Below are 6300 nucleotides of genomic sequence, written 5' to 3' on the forward strand. Positions count from 1 at the left end.
CATGCGGCCCTACCCTTTAGCCTGCCCCCCCTCCTCCTTTATTTACCCTGCACTTCCTGACCGCCACAGTCCCTCCTCTCTGCTTTCTTCCACCCTCCCTTTACCAGGGAACCTACCCCATGCCCTTCTAGACCTACCCCCACTCAGCCAGCCCCTGCTCCTCTCGACAAGGGCCCATGCATCCGGCCCTACCTCCCCCTTTAGCTTGCCCTACCTCCCCCATCTCCTCTTTTAGCCTGCCTCATCTCCACCTTTAACATGCACTTCCTCAGTCCTACCTCTCTGCTTTCTTCCACCCCAACCGTACAAGGAGATTACCCGACTCGAACTCAGGTCCCCAGCACTGTAATGCAAGCACTTAACCTCTAGGCCACTGCAGTTAGCTGGTATCTGGTGGAGCGGGGGGCCAGATGTTCTATCCTCATTTTCTCCAGTGCACATGTTTCACAATGCAAATGGGTATGCTCCTAGGGGCATGCAGAAGAAAGATGTATACGGTCAATAGCTACTCTCAGAAGCCCAGCCACCAGTGGCTCAAGTGGTAAGGGCTTGGTCTTGTAATCCTGGAGACCTGAGTTCTAATCCAATGTGCGGAGTCTCCTGGGCATGTTCTTTATTAAAAAAAAAAAAAAAAACGTTTTTTTTATTTATTTATTTTTAAATGGGTTTGCATTGCCCTGTGCGATCAGCCAACAGCTAATGCCCCTTCAATACCTACATTCCTATCAACGGTTGTGCCTTTGTTTTCTGCACTCTGGCCTTGGTAACGCCCATACAAAAGCTTGTCTCTCTGGCCCCAACTGACTGGAAAAAACAAGGGGAAAACGTTAAATCTACGGGTCATGGTTGATAAGACATTTGCACGGGGACTCAAACAGGACACCTTCTCGAGGCGCTGCGAGGTGACCACCGGCCCCTGCATAGCCAGCAAACCCGTATGAGCATCTCACCAGCCACTGAATGGGTCGTCTGCAGGCTACACATAGGAGGCTGCAGTAGGTGCATTAACCCATTGGGCTGTCGACCCTCCTTCCTCTGAGAGCAGGAAACTGAATTTCCATGTTGCCTTCCTTTGGCACATTCGATCTATCTTTAAACCCAATTCAGAGGAGGTTTTGCTTCACAGAAAGATGATAATCATTGTGAGGGGTCAGCCACTCATAGCTAAGCAGGTTAGTTAAATCTTTGCCTTTGTCGTTGGGGTGTATTGATATGCGCAGGGCCGTCTTCTGTCGTCTACTTCTGTATGCTTTCTTATTGCTGCTTGTTCATGATTTTTAAATGTGAACACTGTGTTCTCAAAAGTGAAAGATTTGAAAGACTCTTGCTGTAGCGAGCCTTTCCCAGTCTTTGCCCCGGGGGAGAGCACTGCTTCCCAACTCAACAACCCAATCACCTTTTCAAAGGGCCATAGAAGAGAGCAAAAAAGGAGAAGGCATGATAGAGCGGGAAGTAGGAGGAAGACGAGGGGTCAGGGGGGGCTGGCAGTAAAAGAAACGGGGCCTGGCCTGGCAGAGAGTTAGAAATTAGGGAACACAATGAGCGAGGGAGGAGGAAAGATGCCTCAGGCATGCAGCTCTCTGACTCCTCCCCACCGTGCCTGCAGAAAGAGGCTCCCTATTCCCAGCTCACTCCCGAATGGATACATTTGCCTGGAGAGCCCAGAACTAATTTCAGTTAGCCAGAGGGTAAACAGAGGCCAGTCAGAGGTGCACACCCCTTCATTTCACTAGGCTTCTGGGGCTTCTGGGAGGAACAAAAGGCATCAGTATTCCAGCAAGATCATCGTCACCAAGGCCACTATCACTAGGGGATTACAGAGCATGCTGCGACACTCTCCGGGGCCTGGTTGGCCAGGCTTAAGTTGAAAAGCACATATCCTAACCCTAAGTTACCTGGGTGGCTGCACCATAGAGGCTACACCAGACATAGGGCTGTGCCCGTAAGGGCTGTGGTCGCGTTTGGGAGCGTTAGGGACGCGTGGAGGACGCAGGGCGCAGACCTCTGCCCATTTCCCTCCAGGATTAGACCCTGGTTCTCAGAGGTGGAGCAAGCCACTCCAACATTGAGGGTGTTGAAGGCAGAAAGAAGCCCTCTCACCCCCAGGGCAAAGAGTGGGAAAGGCTCGTTACATCAAGAGTCTTTCAGATCTTTCACTTTTGAGAGCAGAGTGTTTACATTTAGGAATCATGAACAAGCAGCATTAAGAATGCATACACCAGCAGAAGGCAGAAGACTACCCTGCGCATATCAGGACACCCCAATGATAAAGTCAAAGATTTAACTGACCTGCTTAACTATTAGTGGCTCGAACCTCACAATGATTATCATCTCTCCGTGAAGCAAAACGTCCTCTGAATTGGGTTTAAAGATAGATCGAATGTGCCAAAGGAAGGCAAGATGGAAATTCAGTTTCCTGCTCTCAGAGGAAGGAGGGTCGACAGCCCAATGGGTTAATGCACCTACTGCAGCCTCCCATGTGTAGGCTGCAGGCGACACATTCAGTTGCTGGTGAGATGCTGATACAGATTTGCTTGCTATGCAGGGCCCGGTGGTCACCTCACAGCACCTCGAGAAGGTGTCCTGTTTGAGTCCCAGGGCAATTATTGTATCAACCATGACCCGTAGATTACACCTTTTCCCCTCGTTTCTTTCCAGTCAATTGGGGCCATAGAGACAAGCTTTTGTATGGGCATTACCAAGGCCAGAGTGCAGAAAACAAAGGCACAACTGTTAGTAGGAATGCTGGTATTGAAGGGGCATTATGTTTATGTTTATTTAGTTTATATAGCGCTTTACAGCAAAGCGCTTTACAGTGTAACAACAACAATACAAGAGAAAGAAGCATATTTACAAGGAGGGGGGGTGTTCCCTGATGGTCTTGACACGCACTGGTGGTTACGGCATCCAATGTAAGGGCATCGGGAGGAGGGGGAGGGAGGTGGAGGAAGGGGAGAGGGGTTTTGGGGGGAAGAGGTAGGGAAGGAGAGTCAAGGAGAGAGTGGAGAAGAAGGGCTTTCAGGGAGGAGCGGAAAGATGGGTAAGTGGGTGTGGAGCGGATAGGGAGAGGTAGGGAGTTCCAGTGGAGGGGGGCCAAGAGTTGGAAGGAGCGGAAGCGTGAAGAGGCACAAGGTGCAGGGGTTACAGTGAGAAGCTAAAGGTCAGCTGAGCGGAGGGAGCGGGAGGGTGAGTAGAATGAGAGGAGGGAGGAAAGATAGGGGGGTGAGGTCATGGAGAGATTTGTAAACAAGGCAGAGGAATTGGAATTAATTAATTAATTAGCTGTTGGCTGATCGCGCAGGGCCATGCATACCCATTTTCAATTAAAAAAATGTTTTTTTTTTCTTTTAATAACATGCCTAGGAGATTCCAGACATTGGATTAGAACTCAGGTCTCCAGCATTCCAAGACCAAGCACTTACCACTTCAGCCACTGGTGGCCATGCTTCTGCGAGTGGCTTTTGGGCGTATATATCTTTCTCCTGCATGCCCCTGCTAGCACACCCATTTGCATTGTGAAACATGTTCACTGAAGCCAACGAGGATAGAACATCTAGCCCCCCCGCTCCACCAAATACCAGCTAACTGCAGTGGCCTAGAGGTTAAGTGCTTGCGTTACAGCGCTGGGGGCCTGGGTTCGAGTCCTGCTTTCGGCACATGAATAGTTTGATAATCTCCTTGTACAGTTGCGTGTACCCACTCGTTCTAAAAGGTTTGGTGGTCATGTAATGAGTACCCTCGAAAAGGGAGAGTGGAAGAAAGCATAGAGGTGGGACTGTGGAGGCAGGGGAGAAGAAGTGCAGGGTAAATTGTGGAGGTAGGACTGGATGAAGGGGGTCCCTGTGGTGTGGAGGAGGAGGAGGAGGGGCTGGCTGAGTGGGGCTATGTCGAGAGGGGAATGTGGGATAAAGTGGGTCCCTGGGCTGGTGTCATGGGGGAAAAGGGCCCTGAATTGTGGAGGGTGTGTAAAAGAGGGTCCTAAATGTGGGGAAAGGGGCCATTGAGGAAGGGGTGGAAGGGACCGCACAATGGGCTGGCATTTTTTTTCCTCATGCGGCCCTACCCTTTAGCCTGCCCCCCCTCCTCCTTTATTTACCCTGCACTTCCTGACCGCCACAGTCCCTCCTCTCTGCTTTCTTCCACCCTCCCTTTACCAGGGAACCTACCCCATGCCCTTCTAGACCTACCCCCACTCAGCCAGCCCCTGCTCCTCTCGACAAGGGCCCATGCATCCGGCCCTACCTCCCCCTTTAGCTTGCCCTACCTCCCCCATCTCCTCTTTTAGCCTGCCTCATCTCCACCTTTAACATGCACTTCCTCAGTCCTACCTCTCTGCTTTCTTCCACCCCAACCGTACAAGGAGATTACCCGACTCGAACTCAGGTCCCCAGCACTGTAATGCAAGCACTTAACCTCTAGGCCACTGCAGTTAGCTGGTATCTGGTGGAGCGGGGGGCCAGATGTTCTATCCTCATTTTCTCCAGTGCACATGTTTCACAATGCAAATGGGTATGCTCCTAGGGGCATGCAGAAGAAAGATGTATACGGTCAATAGCTACTCTCAGAAGCCCAGCCACCAGTGGCTCAAGTGGTAAGGGCTTGGTCTTGTAATCCTGGAGACCTGAGTTCTAATCCAATGTGCGGAGTCTCCTGGGCATGTTCTTTATTAAAAAAAAAAAAAAAAACGTTTTTTTTATTTATTTATTTTTAAATGGGTTTGCATTGCCCTGTGCGATCAGCCAACAGCTAATGCCCCTTCAATACCTACATTCCTATCAACGGTTGTGCCTTTGTTTTCTGCACTCTGGCCTTGGTAACGCCCATACAAAAGCTTGTCTCTCTGGCCCCAACTGACTGGAAAAAACAAGGGGAAAACGTTAAATCTACGGGTCATGGTTGATAAGACATTTGCACGGGGACTCAAACAGGACACCTTCTCGAGGCGCTGCGAGGTGACCACCGGCCCCTGCATAGCCAGCAAACCCGTATGAGCATCTCACCAGCCACTGAATGGGTCGTCTGCAGGCTACACATAGGAGGCTGCAGTAGGTGCATTAACCCATTGGGCTGTCGACCCTCCTTCCTCTGAGAGCAGGAAACTGAATTTCCATGTTGCCTTCCTTTGGCACATTCGATCTATCTTTAAACCCAATTCAGAGGAGGTTTTGCTTCACAGAAAGATGATAATCATTGTGAGGGGTCAGCCACTCATAGCTAAGCAGGTTAGTTAAATCTTTGCCTTTGTCGTTGGGGTGTATTGATATGCGCAGGGCCGTCTTCTGTCGTCTACTTCTGTATGCTTTCTTATTGCTGCTTGTTCATGATTTTTAAATGTGAACACTGTGTTCTCAAAAGTGAAAGATTTGAAAGACTCTTGCTGTAGCGAGCCTTTCCCAGTCTTTGCCCCGGGGGAGAGCACTGCTTCCCAACTCAACAACCCAATCACCTTTTCAAAGGGCCATAGAAGAGAGCAAAAAAGGAGAAGGCATGATAGAGCGGGAAGTAGGAGGAAGACGAGGGGTCAGGGGGGGCTGGCAGTAAAAGAAACGGGGCCTGGCCTGGCAGAGAGTTAGAAATTAGGGAACACAATGAGCGAGGGAGGAGGAAAGATGCCTCAGGCATGCAGCTCTCTGACTCCTCCCCACCGTGCCTGCAGAAAGAGGCTCCCTATTCCCAGCTCACTCCCGAATGGATACATTTGCCTGGAGAGCCCAGAACTAATTTCAGTTAGCCAGAGGGTAAACAGAGGCCAGTCAGAGGTGCACACCCCTTCATTTCACTAGGCTTCTGGGGCTTCTGGGAGGAACAAAAGGCATCAGTATTCCAGCAAGATCATCGTCACCAAGGCCACTATCACTAGGGGATTACAGAGCATGCTGCGACACTCTCCGGGGCCTGGTTGGCCAGGCTTAAGTTGAAAAGCACATATCCTAACCCTAAGTTACCTGGGTGGCTGCACCATAGAGGCTACACCAGACATAGGGCTGTGCCCGTAAGGGCTGTGGTCGCGTTTGGGAGCGTTAGGGACGCGTGGAGGACGCAGGGCGCAGACCTCTGCCCATTTCCCTCCAGGATTAGACCCTGGTTCTCAGAGGTGGAGCAAGCCACTCCAACATTGAGGGTGTTGAAGGCAGAAAGAAGCCCTCTCACCCCCAGGGCAAAGAGTGGGAAAGGCTCGTTACATCAAGAGTCTTTCAGATCTTTCACTTTTGAGAGCAGAGTGTTTACATTTAGGAATCATGAACAAGCAGCATTAAGAATGCATACACCAGCAGAAGGCAGAAGACTACCCTGCGCATA

The sequence above is a fragment of the Ambystoma mexicanum genome, chromosome 4q, assembly GCF_040938575.1.
Source record: "Ambystoma mexicanum isolate Mex_15411 chromosome 4q, UKY_AmexF1_1, whole genome shotgun sequence".
In the NCBI taxonomy this organism is placed as follows: Eukaryota; Metazoa; Chordata; class Amphibia; order Caudata; family Ambystomatidae; genus Ambystoma; species Ambystoma mexicanum.